The sequence below is a fragment of the Stenella coeruleoalba genome, assembly GCF_951394435.1.
Source record: "Stenella coeruleoalba genome assembly, chromosome: 13".
Lineage (NCBI taxonomy): Eukaryota > Metazoa > Chordata > Mammalia > Artiodactyla > Delphinidae > Stenella > Stenella coeruleoalba.
In genome coordinates, this window is record NC_137159.1 from 33202421 (window position 1) to 33219134 (window position 16714).

Below are 16714 nucleotides of genomic sequence, written 5' to 3' on the forward strand. Positions count from 1 at the left end.
AAAGTGTGGGCAGGAGTTGGGCTGGAAGGATAAGAAGGGTTTCACCATGTAGAGGAGATAGGAGGTAAGGGCATTGAGGGTGAAAGGAACAGGAATAAAAATGCTTGGATGAGGGAACCAGCTCTGTGTGTGCGCGGAGGGGGAAGTGCAGGGTAGTATAGACACTGTGTGCTAGATGCTGCTGGAGATACAAAGACAAGTCAGGCTCCAGGGCGTCCCAGCCCCAAAGATCTAGTATGGAAGACAGGCACGTGCATAAGTAACTTTAATATGAAACAGACTGCGAGAGATGCTGGGGAGAGTCAGAGGACGCACGGGCTCTGAGTGCATCTGAGAGAGAGATTTAGGAAGGAAGAGTTTCTTAGGACTTAGCATGATTAGATCCAGGGAGTTAGACAGTTAGAAAAGTCAAAGATGACTTTTGCATTTTAAAGAGAGTACCTTTGAATGATGGAATAATAGACACACATTTTGCTCCTTGTTCAGATAAAATTTATAATTTTTCCCCTCTCATTCTAGACAACATACTCTGGTTTTGTTCACACTTTGGGATATTGATTTATCTAATGTCCTCATAAATGAATAGAAAAACTAAAGGCTACCCCAAAGGATAACAATCTACTGGCCTCAAGCCCTGTCCGCAAGTAGGTGCCTTCTAAAATAAGTGCTGTGCGTGCGACATATGAAGAGTGAGTGTATTTGCAGCGAGTGAAGGGTGTGGAGGAGACGTGGTGAATTAAAAATCCGGAGGAGTTAAACATCTGAAATGCTAATATCTGGAAAAATCTCATAGAACGTTTTTTTCTTCCAAGATGGCTTGGTGGGCTGTGGTTGTGGTGGGAATGATCTGTGCGTCAGGTTGGGATAAGTCACAGCTCCGAGAGAATGGGAGATGGGAAAATGTGTACAATAAGCATAACGTCTTGGGAGGAGAGGGGGAAGGGTTGAATTCCAGTCAGATGGCTACGGACTGTCATTTACTGAGCATTTACTACGTTGCAAATCCACGTGGCTGTAAGCACATTATAGCTACGAACTCATCTGAAGTTAATAACAACCTTATTAAGTAGATCTTATTATTACATTCCTTTTACAGATGAATAAACTGAGGCATTACACGTAAATAACTTGCCAAGACACACAGTTGTAAGTGAGTGGTACCCAGAGCCTTTGCACTTAATCTCTTTGCCAAAATCAGTCTCGATAAGAGAAGGTAAAAGAAAAGAGGTATTCCACCTTAGAGTGTTCCTGTAGAAAATAGTATTTTGTTTAGATTTGAGGAAAGGGAATTCGTAAAACTGTGTTAAATTCGCCGGGGAGAAAAGACTGGGTCATAGAATCATACAATTTTAGAATTTTAAAGAGCCGTGATCTAGTTCTCATTCATAATAATTTTTTTTTTTCGGTATGCGGGCCTCTCACTGTTGTGGCCTCTCCCGTTGCGGAGCACAGGCTCTGGGCGTGCAGGCTCAGCGGCCATGGCTCAGGGGCCCAGCCGCTCCGCGGCATGTGGGATCTTCCCGGACCAGGGCACGAACGCGCGTCCCCTGCATCAGCAGGTGGACTCTCAACCACTGCGCCCCCAGGGAAGCCCCATAATAATTTTTTATTTTTTTAGGTGAGGGAACTGAGACTAAGAGTCAGTTAAAATCATCACATATTTGTTTGCTAGAGGTGATCAACGTACACGGAGAGAGGCAGAATGACGCCCGCCAGCTTGCTGCTATGACCCCACTGTGGGCAAGGACCAGGAAGCAAAGATCACACATCTTATTTAACACAGGGCTCTAACTCTGGAAGGAAACCTTGTAGCATGAGGGAGAAGGTCTACTTGACTTTCTAGGGAAGCAAAGTGGACCTCCAGGGGACTTCTGAACCAACTTTCAGATGAAGTGCTTACATTTCTCCTAAGGTGCCCTGATTAGCTGTTCAGTCTTAGCCACTGGCAGACCAGAAATAACATCCCTTTCTTTCTCCATAAACTTACCTCCAATAAATTCTTAATGTACAATATAGAATCTGTGTTGACTGGCAACTCGCTTTTCCGATCAAATCCAATACACTTTTGCATTCATTTGATGGTTAGTTAAAGTCCTCATAAGGACGATCTGAATGTGTGTGAGGTAGGTTTGCACAGTGGTGAGGGGTCTGGCAGATTACCTTGAGATGGCTTCAAGTTCAGACTCCACGATGACTTACACGTTTTGTAACCTTGGGCAAGATTCTTGACCTCCGTACGTATCAGTTTTCTCCTGTGTAAAATCAGTGAAATAATAATCCCTGTATCATAGGATTTTGGGGAGCATTAAATGAGACATTGCAGATAAAGGGCTTAGCATTTGCCTGGCTCATAATGAGAACTCAGTGTATCTTAGCTAATTTTAACGAACAAAATAAATTCATTGTAAAACTTGTATAAGTTCATCATTATTGAAAATATAAATTACAGTAAGATATATAATGAATCAAGAGTTAATAGTGTTTGTTTATTGCAAATAGCAAACTTCCTTTTCCAAGTTGGGTTTCCAAACTCAGGGTCCCTCTCAGTAGGGCAGATAACCATGTTTGGAAAACCTTTTATGGAGACTATTATGTTGTTTGAAATCAGTCATGGGAAGGTTCCTGTGAAAAATCTCCTCTGGAATTAAGAGTTAGGAAATGCCTCTCTCCCTCTGAGGCTTTCTAACGGAAAGGAAAGCCACTTCACTCCCATTTTATTTTGACTGTCAGTAACCCCGCTGCTAAGTTTTGTGCTTAGCTGCAGAAATTTGCTTTAACATAGACTGGCTTTTTATTTTCCTTATGTCTTTTTACTCATTTTAATGATTTTTCAGTTTTATGATATTTGTCTTATATTTTAAGCTTTCTCAAAACACTTTTATAAGCTGGAGGAGAGAGAGCTAAGTAAATACCACAAAACACTACCACGCAGGTGGTTTTTCTTATAAACAAGTCTTACGACCAGTTCTACACCACACCTGATTTGAAACATTTTTTTATTTGACCAAAAGTCCAGTCAAAATGGCAAAGTTGATTTTTATATAAACATTTATTTTATGTTTTCAAAGAATGGAATGTGAAAGTCCCACCTTCACATGCCATTTAATTGCAATGGGGAAGGGGTCTTGCTGTGATGTAAGCTGACCTCTTAGGGACATAACTTGCTAATGAACCCAAACAGTTAATAATAATGATACAACGAAGCCGAACAACCAAGCAAACACAGCAGCTAATGTTTATAGAATATTCTACAAGGTATCCTCATATATCCAAGCTCATTTACTTTCCACATCAGCCCTGAAAATGAAGAAGCATTATTTTCAGCTCCATTTTATATGAGGAAACAGGCTCAGGTAGGGTTGGAGTCATGCTCCAGGTCTCATAGGAAGAAAATGCCCTAGTCAGGATTTAGAATAGATTTTGATTAAAAATCCCACGTTCTGTCCACTATTCCAGGCTGCTTTCCCAAGGCCTAACCTCTCGAGTGCAGTAAGCAAGGTCCTCCTTTAACCTCTGGCTCTGCATCCGAAGGATTGCTTGATGGAGGAAGGTAGGAGAAAGCCAAGGGTTTCTAAGTAAGAGCTGTCTTTCAGGTACGTTTCATCTGGGGGTTTGTCTTTTTCTTGTCTAAAACTAGGATGAACCTGAATGTCAGTCTCTTCGTAGTTGGGAAAGGGGTTTGGCTGAAAAAATTCTGCAACAGCAGTCAGCTGGGCCCACGGTGTTGGAAGAGAGTCACCTTTGCTGACATGGCTGTACTTTCATGGGTCTATGCAGCGAGAACCTATCTAGAGCCATAAAGCCTCAGTAGTGAGTTCAAAAAAGGCAAGCAGTGAATTTTCATGAATTTTAAATGTCTGACCTGAGAGTCTTGGCTATTGGGTAAAAATAAATGTGACCAGTTTGAGTGAGACTGGGTGTGGGATGAAGACTCGCCCAACAAATGAAGATGGGGCTTCATGGAGACCAAGACAGCCTCCAGGCAGAGTTTCATCAAACACCTGCTGGGGAGGGATGAGTATCTAAACCTGACTTAGACTCTGGTTCTACCCATCTGTGAATTGTATTTTATGTGTAGGTGAACTGTTTAGTGGTGGTATGTGGTGTATTCCATCGTGTGAGTTTAGTTCTTCCCACCCCTTCCTTTTGTTATCCTTATAAAACACTGAGTTATAAGAGCCCTTCAGGTATTGCTATGGAAAAGCCAGTGACTTGGGTGGACCTGGCCACCATTTGCCTTCACCACCCTGGTTCCTGGGCAGACTTGGGTCAACAGAGCTCCTGGCAGATCTGTGTCTGCTCTTATTCAGATGCAGTGCTCCTTACCAGCAAGAAGGCCGTATTTTCTTAGAGACTTCCTGATTGTTCAATATATTTTCTTCAGGAGAATGTGTTTTCTTTTGGTCACCATTCCAGAAAATGGCGGAAACTTAGAAGGACACTAAGACGTCTCTGTTTTCCCCCTGAACAGCCCCTAAATTTTCAGAGTTTGAACTTCTAGGTCCTCCTTTTCCAAACTTGCAAGCAAGAGTTTCAACGGGCAACATAAGTTTGCACAATGTTACCTTTCTAGAAAACTTCACATTTTGTTTTGTTTGCTCCAGGCACACCCCTCCCCAAACCACATTCTTCACCTCTGAGTTTATGAGAGAACAAAAGTCCTATCAGGAGTAACGAAACCACCTGAATCATTCTTTTTATATTTCCAGAAATAGTTTATGGGGCCACTGAAAGATGTTGATGCTATCTTTTTAATATTCTGAGAAATAATCCTATTAAACAAAAAACAAGGGAAACTGTTATGCCCACAAGGCGGAATTACCCAAAGCCTCCTGGCAGGGGTCGAGTTACTTGACAAAACCCTAGCTGTGCGGGGCTTCTATCTCTCCATCTCGGGCTCCGTGAATGAACAATAATTTGTGGATTCTGCTCATCTCTCTTTGCCAACTTTGTTCTATGGAATTAGATACAACTTTGACAAATTAGAAAAGGCTCCCCCGTGCCCGCTGTCCTCAGAGCAGCACAGTCCGCTGATTGTGTGCTGGTCCTCTGAAGTCCGGCCGTGTCAGGCCGTCAGCGGCAGCCCGGCCACCAGAGCTCTCTTTTTAATAAGCAGATCTGTCAGCACCAGGTCCTTCGGATCTTCCGACCTCTCCTTAATCCTCAGGACGCACTGACTTTCTTCTCTGTTTCGCTGATGGCAAAAGGCCCTGTGACAGGAAAGAAATCTCTTCTTTGTTTACAGCATAGAGGCAACAAAATTAACCTTTGAGATTAACTGTAAATGAGTGAGGATCGTGTTTTATCTTTCCCCAGGACCAGGGGTCAGGATTAACACATGCACGAAGGAGGGAGCGTTTGTACGCGTGGGCATGCGTGTGCACGCCCCTCCCCCGTTCCCATTATGGCCCCAAATATCTTTCTGCTATTGTCCTTTCTGTCTCTTTCTTTCTTTCTTTCTCTTTCTTTCTTTCTTTCTTTCTTTTTCTTTCTTTCTTTCTTCCTTCCTTCCTTCCTTCCTTCTTTCCTTCCTTCCTTTCTTCCCTCCCTTCCTCCCTCCCTCCTTCCTTCTTTCCTTTCTTAATTGAAATAGAGTTGATTTACAATGTTGTGTTAGTTTCAGGTGTACAGCAAAGTGAATCAGATATATATATATATATATATATATATATATAAATATAAATATATATATATAAACTTATTCTTTTTCAGATTCTTTTCCATTATGGATTATTACAAAATATTGAGTATAGTTTCCTGAGCTATACATTAGGTCCTTGTTGGTTATCTGGTTTTTTAAAAAATTTATTTTATTGAAGTATAGTTGATTTAAAATGTTGCATTAATTTCTGTTATACAGCAAAGTGATTCAGTTTTACATACATATATACTTTTAAAATATTATTTTCCATTATAGTTTATCACAGGATATTGAATATAGTTCCCTGTGCTATGCAGTAGGACCTTGTTGTTTAGCTTATCTATTTTAAATATAGTACTGTGTATATGTTAATCCCAAACTCCTAATTTATCCCTCCCCTGCACGTTTCCCCTTTGGTAACCATAAGTTTGTCCTCTATGTCTGAGTCTACTTCTGTTTTGTAAGTAAGATCACTTCCTTCTTTATTCAGGTGTGGGTTTATTCTGGGATGGATAGAGCTAGTGAATGATATTCCATTTTTCTAATCTTCAATTGCATTTCAACTCTTACGAGAGGGATTATAAAACATCAACATATTATAAATGATGCCCAATAAGTTAAGGGTAAAAATGTCTTGGCTAAAGACACAGCATCATCCAGTGAAGTAAACAGTGTCTGGGTACTGGGCAAGAACTATGAATGACACCACAAAGATAGGGCAGAGTGTCTCTTCATTGGTTTACATGGCAGTGTATTCATGTTTAACAGTGTTGGATGGCAGCGTTGTGGTTCTCCAACATACAGGGAATGCTTTTCTGGTAAATAATCCTCTCCTGTTTTGTTTTTTTTTTCCAAACACAAATTGTTTAATAAGACAAATATTTGAGAGATCTTGTCCATATTCATTTCTAACTGATTGTGTTCAAAGTGCAGTTCGACTCAATTATATTTGCTTAAAATTTTTTGACGGTAAAGTTGATACAAACAACAGCTATGAGATGAAATTTGTATTGGGGAGAGAATGGAAGCCAATTGCCTCAATATAGATGTTATTCTTGGTCTCTGGAAACTCTTTTTTCTTTGCCAGCTATCACAATTTTTATTTTTTTTTTAAAAAGTTTTAATATGCTGCTACTTTTTCCTATAGTCTTTTTGAAGGTGGGACCAGATGAGGTTGAGACTGGATTATTTCTGACTTATGGGGAGCCCAGAAGTAGACTCCAGACATCCTCTATGTGCTGCTGAGAGCATCAGGACCTCCCATTCTGCTGTGTGCTCTCCATTTTTGATGGGTTTTTCACCTTCAAAACCCAGCTCAATAATGACAGGGAATCACCACCTCCCTGGTGACCAAATCCAGGCATCCTACTTAAGGCTCCTGTCTCTATTTCTCGAAGTTGCTGAAATGTGTCCGGGACTTGGGACAGTGAATCATTCTGGCCACAGCCAATGCTTAAAGCCAATGGTTCTATTAGAAGCATATTCGGATCCCAGTTTCTTCGTTTTGGGGTTGGCTTCTGTGGAATCTGACCACTTCTGTAATTTTGTTGCCTTTTGCCTAACAGAATTATTTTTTGCTGCCTTCAGTTCTGCTCTCTCTCTTTCTCCCTTTCCTGTTTAATGAACAGAACAAAATAAAGTGACATGTAAGCATAGAGCTATTTTATTTTTCACTCAACGGTGGCCATGATCATAACAATGAAAACAGAAGAGAAAAGGGACTTCGTCGTAGGTGCAAGGTTGGGATTATGCAAAATGGAGAAATAACCAGGTCAGTGCCCAGGAGCCCATCATACAATGATGAGCATTTCAGGGGAATGAAAAGAACATGTACGTTGGGATTCCCAATTTCTCTGTTATCGTCTTGGGCCAGGTATTTAACATGTGCTGCATTGGTTATGGCTGAGGAAAGTGCTTGGAGGAAGCAGTTCTTTAAGTTTACTTGTTGTGTCTGGGAGGTAATAAAGATCTTTATTTACAAATAATGCACTTTCTGGGAAGTGCCTTTGTGTGGGCATTGCACACCCTAGCAAAACGATGGGTTCTTTGTTTTGCCTCTGTGGGAAGGGCAAAAGTTGGTCTGCAGGACACTGTTTTGCAGCCAGACTTTTTACTCTCTGGGTGTGCGACACTGTTCATCATTTAACCTCTCTGCAACTTAGGATTCTCATTTCTGGAATGGAGTTAATAATGTTGTTAGAATAACTGAGGAACCAGGAGATGAAAGGACTGCACTTTCACTAATGCAATTTACTTCGCGTTTGCCTGGTATCTATCTTTTGAAATGCTGTCGTGCCACCTCCTCAGGGAAGCCTTCCTGGACCACTTGGGGGCTGAATGGCCCCCTCCCCTCCTTGGTGAGAGCACTTATCTCACTACATGTAGCCCTGGGTTTATTTGGCTATTCCACCACTTGCCTGTAAGTTCCTTTAGGATAGAAACAACGATCCTCATCTTGTATCAAATGAAACTTAGAGCCCAGCGCAGTGGCTGGCTCCCAGTAAAGGCAGTCAAATGATGGATGAATTGAACTCTATCATTAAAAGCGGTGCTCAAAAAGGCACTAGAAGCAAATGTCTATCAGCTCCTCATGGCAATGTATGGTGAAACAAATTTTAAATCAGTTTTCACACATTCTTAAAATAGAGTTTCCTAAAAGTCCATGGATGGGAGGGAGATGCAAGAGGGAGGAGATATGGAGATATATGTAGACATATAGCTGATTCACTTTGTTATAAAGCAGAAACTAACAGACAATTGTAAAGCAATTATACTCCAATAAAGATGTTAAAAATAAATAAATAAATAAAGTAAAACAAAAAAAAAGTCCATGAAGTCTAAGGAAACAAAAAATAAAAGACCTTTACTGGGAAAAAAATTTGGGGTGCCATTTCTCCCCCCTGCTTTCTCATATGAAATGATGGAGAAGGTATAAGAGTAATGATTGAATACTGGGGCAAAGATAAAGGCTTTGGGCAGACCCTGGATTATATAATCACCAGTTATACCCAGTATTCCTGTGTGACCTGCAAAGCAAAGCATCTTTTTAGCCGTATAAAGTGATGTAGAAGTATTTGAGGCAGGTCTTTTTGATGTGTTTGCCTGGCAGGTGAAAGAACGAAGATACATGTACCACAGTGTTCATTGCAGCACTATTTACAATAGCCTGGACATGGAAGCAACCTAAGTGTCCATTGACAGATGAATGGATAAAGAAGATGTGGCACACATATACAATGGAATATTACTCAGCCATAAAAAGGAGCGAAGTTGAGTTATTTGTAATGAGGTGGATGGATGTAGAGTCTGTCATACAGAGTGAAGTAAGTCAGAAAGAGAAAAACAAATACCATATGCTAATGAATATATATGGAATCTAAAAAAACGGTACTGATGAAGCTAGTGGCATGGCAGGAATAAAGACACAGGTGTAGAGACTGGACTTGAGAACACGGGGAGGGGGAAGGGTAAGCTGGGACGAAGTGAGAGAGTGGCATGGACATATATACACTACCAAATGTAAAATAGACAGCTAGCGGGAAGCAGCCGCATAGCACAGGGAGATCAGCTTGATGCTTTGTAACGACCTAGAGGGGTGGGATAGGGAGGGTGGGAGGGAGACACAAGTAGGATGGGATATGGGGATATATGTATACATAGAGCTTATTCACTTTGTTATACAGCAGAAACTAACAACATTGTAAAGCAATTATACTCCAATAAAGATGTAAAAAAAACGAACAACGGAAGATATATTTTGGATTTTCCAGAAGTGAGGACAAATCTGTAAAACTAAATTGATTTCTCTCAACACACATGACCACTTTGATAGCGCTGGTCTGAGGAAGAGATGGCATGGTTTTTCTCTCTCATCTGTTCCTGTCTTCCTTCCCCTAACATCCGGTATTTCATAATAAAATTTCCAACAGATACGGGTTGTTCAACAGTCACTAGCAATACATTAATTAATTATGTGTGCCAGACTTTCAGCATATAATTAAGCTAAACAAAACTGCATTAAAGTAATATGAATAATTTGACTTCAAGCCACCAAAACAAGGAAACTGAGTGAAAGCAGAATCTCTGACCTCACTCACTTTAGCATATTGGAGGAGACAAAAATATAATCAGAGTTATAAATCATACAGCTGCCACAATACGGTGATGCAGAAAGGAAGTTGTTCTGACCTTTGATTTGGAGGAGTTTGAAAGGTAGAAATTAAAGTGAACACTTTGTTCTTCTGCTAGAAATAAAATTCTTCAACTAGGAAATACAAAACCAACAACAAAATACCTTTCCTTAGTTATGTGGGTAACGTCTGTTTTTGTTGTCTTTTTTCAGGTTATTTTCTTACATTTTCTTCAATATGATTGAGGTACAGAGCCTTGACATTGCCTCAAAACTATTTTATGTCGACACGTTTTACTGTCTCTAAAACTGAAATTCAGAGAATAAACTATATTTCACATCTACAAAAATAGGATAAGCTCTTAATACCCCCCCAAATTATAAAAGTGATACTATTCACTGTGGATTCATTTGGAAAATGTGGAAAAGTGTGTAAAAAAAAAATCCATTCATAATTCTACTGTTTTGAGAATCTTGAGAAAACCACAGTCAAGACTAGTTTTCTTCCAGTTAGAGTGTGTGTGTGTGTGTGGGTTGATGGTTGTCATGTTATATATACACTCTGGTAACTGCCTCTTTCACTTATGTTTCACATGCATTTTTCCATTTTAATAGAAACCTGTCACATGGATAAATGATACTTTATTTAACAAGGTCAGTGTTTTTTAGCATTCAATTGTTTCCAATTTTTAATCATTATTTTAGAAAACCAATGAGCTATCCAATGTGCAACAGAGCCAGGCTTTAAACATTATTTGAAGAAAGCAAAACACTCAGGGAATATTGTCAATACTTTATAATAACTATAAATGAAGTATAATCTTTAAAAATTGTGAATCACTATATTGTTCACCTGTAATTTATATAATATTGTACATCAACTGTATTTCAATTAAAAAATAAAATAGAAAAGCAAAACATTTGAATGAACATAACTCTGTATGTACAGTGAACATAAATCTGTATGCATGGCTCTGATTTTTGCTTCCTATTAACTTCCAAGAGGAGTTCTTTCAATAAAGGGTATGAGCAGTTTTAATTCTCTTGTTACCTCATATCAAAGATTCATCCAGAAAGGCCAGAGAAGCTAAGCCACTTGCACTCCCACCAGCACGGATGAGCCACATGACCAGCCCTGAAAAAGGATGTTCTTAGAGGAGTATTTCCATAGAAACTTGGGTTGAGGGTGGGGGAGGGAATGTAGAGTCATAAAATTGAAGAATCTAAATTGTTTTCCTTGTTTTCCTCCATGCACAAACAGCGGCAGCAGAGGGAGAGAAGGAAAAGAGTTGTGAAAAATGGCAAAGGCCATCTGAATGTATTGTTCTTATGAGAACCTATCTGTGAGGTATGAAACCTATTCGGAGCGAGTAGCCAATTCATCCCTCATCGGCATATCAGGAAGGATTTAAAGTGCAAAGATGCGATGAACCAGCTTAAAAAATGAAAAGAACCAAAGCACAGAGGGCTGCGTATCCAGACTCACTCACCCAGTAAATGGATATCTTCACTGGTAATAGATTTTGTTCAAGATGCCACCCCACCGCCTTTTCTGAGAACTGCTCTCCCACCTGGCCCATGAGCGTTGGCACCTAGCAACTATGGCTGTACCCCTGCTGTGCTGATTAGGCTGGCTGGCTCAAGCTAGGTTGGCTAGAGATTTTCCTGAAGATAGTAAGTTGGTCTTTCACATAAGCTGGTATCTCTTTGGTTTCGAGGAATAGAAAACTTGACTTACACCATCTGAGGCATAAAGGTATTTTGTTGACTCACATACCCAAACTGTTCGAGGAGAGACTTGGACTCTTGGAGTGATTTGATGGAGGACTCAAAAATGATGTCATCCAAGTCTTGGCTTCCTTTCCTTCGAGTTGGCTCAACCCTCTAGCTGGCTTCCCTCACGGTCGCAGGTTACAGCAGCCCCAAACTCACATTCTCACTCAGACACGGAGAAGAGTGACACTGTGTCCTAGCTTTCTAGACAAATCTTCCCTGGATTCACTCTAACTGCAGCTACTTAGGCCTGTGTCTTTCCCTGAACCAATCACTAGCCATGGAAATGGAAGCCACTGGTTGACTGAAGCCAATTTGAGTTTCCCTCTAGAGTGGAGGTAAGGTCCATCCTTCACCCACTGCACTGCTGGGGAATTGGAATAATGTCAGGAGCGGGGAGCTACATCCCACAGAGGAAATCAACAAATATGCACTAACATCTCCCTTGTGGTTGGGACTCTAATTTGTAAAACTGGTTGTCATGGGGGGTGAATTCTACCAAATGGGTGGAGCAGCAGTAGAATGACAAAAAGAAAGCAGGTGGGACAGAGAAGCAGAAACAGGAGTGAGAAGAGAATACTGATGAATTTGTATTTATTTCTTCTAGTGCTTTCAAGGTCTAGTTCTATCCTACCCTCTGTTCCTTGAGAATTCCCCATGTCCTTATAATAACCGCCCCCCTTTTTGATTAAGTCATTTTGTGTTGTTACCTGCAGCCACATGTGCACCAGTAATGGCTTCTAGAACATTCCCAAGTCCTGCCTACCTTTGGCTCAGACGTGAGCCTTCCATTTGATAGTTCTGTTACCTCTTTTATTTTTATTTTTTTTTTGCGGTACGCGGGCCACTCACTGTTGTGGCCTCTCCCGTTGCGGAGCACAGGCTCCGGACGTGCAGGCTCAGCGGCCATGGCTCACGGGCCCAGCCGCCCTGCAGCATGTGGGATCTTCCCGGACCGGGGCACGAACCCGTGTCCCCTGCATCGGCAGGCTGACTCTCAACCACTGCGCCATCAGGGAAGCCCCTGTTCCCTCTTTTAAAGGTGATCTTATAAGGTGTCTTGGATTGAATGCAGCAAGCAGGAACAGGGAGCAGTAAGAGCTGACCATGAACCTGAGACAGGCTGGCAATAGTTTATCGCACCCATTTGATATGGGTATAAGGACGACATTTGACTCCATTTACTTAGCAGATGTTTATCAGTTCCCGCCATGGGAATGTTGCAAAAATCTTCAAAGAAGACTTTTCTCCCCTCCTCCCTGTACCTTGGATGCAATGTTCTGTGAAATATGTTGAATTTTTTTTCTTTACAAAACCCATAAAAATGTCCTGGTTGACGTGCAATGTTGTGACAAGCCCTAGTAGATTGTGTCAATCATATTACCTCATGTTACATTAAGTGACACATTGTAATGTGATTGATACAACATGGGATGACACATCATAATGCAAAATATCATCTGGAAAATGTAGAAAAACAACAGAAGACTCGAAGCCACTTTTACTTTCAAATTCTTTGAATGTGATGGTGGAAAAGATCTGCTTCATTAGGATAGTCACCTGGGAAAGGATTCAGGTCTTGTCTGGGTTTGCTGCTCTTTCCTTCGTAATTAACAGGGAATGTAGAAAACAATTGCATCTTTGGGGACTGATAAACTCCGAGTTTGAACTGAATGTCTCTAAGTCTTTGTACAGTTCTTCAGTGACACTATCTTTTCTGTACATGAAAATTGCCTTCAGAACTTTTATATCAAAAGAACTCCATCCAGCCACCCCAGTTGATATTCTCTTTAAAATCTCTGATATTTCTTTCCCTCGTTCTCCAAAGACTGGGGAAAAAACACCTTTTCAGATTTCACTCTAAGGTCCATGAGGGTCTTGTAGTGGAATACCTTTTAAAATGTTTACTGTATCTGCAGAGTCTCACACAGTGCCTGGCACATGGTAACACTTAATATGTGTTTGTTAAATGACTTATTGAAGAGTCTTTATCTTTAATTATACTTTATTTGCATTTATTGAGCGGCAATTAATCAGATAGAGTAAAGCACCATGTATGAGTTTCTTAGCGCTGCCACAGCAAATTACTACAAACGTGGTGGCTTTATTCTCTCATAGTTCTGGGGGACTGAAATCTGAAATCAAGGTGTCAGCAAGACCAAGCTCCCTCTGAAGGCTTTAGGGGCAGGTGCTTCTTTGCTTCTTCCAGCTTTTGGTGGCTCCAGAGCTCCTTAGCTTGTGGCCTCATACTTCCAAGCTCCACTTCTGTCTTCACATGGCCTTTTTCTCTGTCTCTGTGTCTTCTTCTCTTCTTTTTTTTTTTTTATAAAAAACAATATTTTATTTATTTTTTATACAGCAGATTCCTATTAGTTATCTATTTTATACATATTAGTGTATATATTGTCAATCCCAATCTCCCAATTCATCCCGCCCGCCCCCCTCCTGCTTTCCCCTCTTAGCATCTATACATTTGTTCTCTACATCTGTGTCTCTATTTCTGCCTTGCAAACAGGTTCACCTGTACCATTTTTCTAGATTCCACACATATACGTTAATATCGATATTTGTTTTTCTCTTTCTGACTTACTTCACTCCGTGTGACAGTCTCTAGATCCATCCATGTCTCTACAAATTCTTCTTCCCTTCTCATAAGGATCCTTGAGTCCACTTGGGTAACCTCGAGATGGATGATTTCATCTCAAAATCCTTAACTTATTTACATCTGCAACTACCCTTTTTTCCAAATAAGGTTGTATTTACAGGTTCCTGGTGGATATATATTTGGGGGGGCCACCATTCAACCCATATACCCCAATTAACAAAAATAAAGATGGGGGTATGTTAGGGAGGTTAACATTTTGGGTTGACCGTTTCATAAAATCTCTCTGTTTTGATCTGTGTTGAAAACCTTGTCTGTTTACTTTCACATCTTAGTAATGATAGTATTATGAAGTTGATTATATGTTTCTTTAATAATAGTTATCTCTGTAATATCACAGGCAGCTTTCCTCATCTGAATATGAATTTGCACTATTAACTGAAGATAGAGAGAATGGAAAAAGCTGAGATGCGTTTATTGGCTACAATATAGACTCTTAAAGTCCTTTAAAACATGCCAGCTGACCTCATGTCCTCCCTGAATGTGTGTGAGATACACGGGCTTTGTCCTGTGTTTAAACAGAGTGTATGGAGGGATTCTGGCTAGTTGATGATTTTGAGTATGTAAAGTTTCCCTAAATGTGAATTTCATCCCTGTTACCTACCCTTATGCCCATATCCACCTACAGAGAGGAGAGAAACAAATTTGGAGTGACCTCTCCCTTGTGAGAGAGGTAACATGAGAAGGGGACAGGCTATTCAAGAGAGAAGGTGTGGCCTTGCAGTCAGCTTCAGAGCCACCAAATGCTCATTCAAAAGAACACTCATTCTCTAAAAATGTGTGGCCAGATCCTGATGCCAAAACATCAGCCTCTGTACACCGGTGCCAAATTGAATCTCCGAGACAGAGCTTTGGGTGAAATAGAAAAGAATAGCTTTATTGCTTTGCCAGGCAAAAGTGGACAGAGCGGACTCATGCCTTTGAAAACTATGTGTCCCAACCCAGGGGAGTTTGTTGAGGAGTTTTATGGCAACAGTTCAAGGGTGGGCTCGCTGGTGAGATTAGGGTGTGTGCAGGGCCTGCACTCCTCTAATCTGGTCTCAGGTAATCTCCTTGATGAGCTCCTCTGGTTCCTTTAGTCTGGCCTCAGGTGGTCTTCCCTGGTGTGAAGAATGGTGGCATCCTCCACTTGTTGGGCTTTAATTCTATAAAGGGCTTCAAGGCATTGTTATGTGTATCCCTTGAGCTGGATACATATACAACCTGCCCCAAGGCTGCACTATTGTTTCTTGACTGCTCCTCTCTTGTCTCTGTATCCCCTCCCTTCCCTGTTTAGCAACTGTTCAGATCTGCCCTTTGGAGCTCAGGGAAGGTCCTGGAGGCTGGAGGGGGACAGAAGGGCTTCCATGCCCCGGACCCCCACAGGGTCTTGCTCAGTTTCTTTCTTTTAATTTAATTTTTATTTTTGGCTGCATTGGGTCTTCATTGCTGCACGTGGGCTTTCTCTACTTGCGGCGAGCAGGGGCTACTCTTTGTTGCTGTGTGGGGGCTTCTCATTGCGGTGGCTTATCTTGTTGCGGAGCACGGGCTCTAGGTGCGCAGGCTTCAGTAGTTGAAGCACATGGGCTCAGTAGTTGTGGCTCACGGGCTCTAGAGTTCAGGCTCAGTAGTTGTGGCGCGTGGACTTAGTTGCTCCACTGCATGTGGGATCTTCTGGGACCAGGGCTTGAACCCATGTCCTCTGCATTGGCAGGCAGATTCTTATCCACTGCGCCACCAGGGAAGTCCCCCTGTTCAGTTTAGTCCTCTTACTCATGATGGCCAATATGCCTCTGGTCCTTCTTTCTAACAGCAAGGCAGCAGGACCATAGTTTTATATTAACTTTTCCCCTCTTTGTTCAATATCTTGTGGCTGCATAGAGTAATTTAATAAATCAAAATCATCTCTTTCAATTTTCATAGTGGCTACATTGGTGTTCTTTTGAATGGAGTTCAATTATTGGGATGGCATATATTACTTTGAATCATTTTACAGCTCAATCAATACACACATCTTCATAATAAATATTGATGTTCCTTGGAAGCCTCCACCAGTGTCCCGCACATTCAGCATGGCTGTTAGGATTCAGGCAGCTCGGGGTAATTAATATTTTTATTTTCTCCTTCCATTGAACTCACATCTGAATGTGGCCCTTCAAGAGGGAAGAGGAATTCTGAAACAAGTCAGTTCAAAAGCTATTTTACACTAACAACACTTCACGAAGAAGTTTGAGAACTGAAGTGTGCTCTGGAACGCCACTCCTACAGAATAAAGACTCAACTCATTGGGGAAAACGAATAGCCTAACTGCTTTCATCTTTGAAAATGACCAGCCAGGAAGAAATAGAATGTTTCCCTAGTAGGTTTAGAAAAGGGGAAATCTTAACTCAACTAAATCCTCAAACAAATATCAAAGGCTTGTAGCTAGGAAAACAAAGAGGATACCTGGGGAGTGTCTTCTGAAGGTGCGATGAAATCTGAACATCTGAAATCCCAAGATCACTATGTTTATTAAATAAGGTTCTTATCT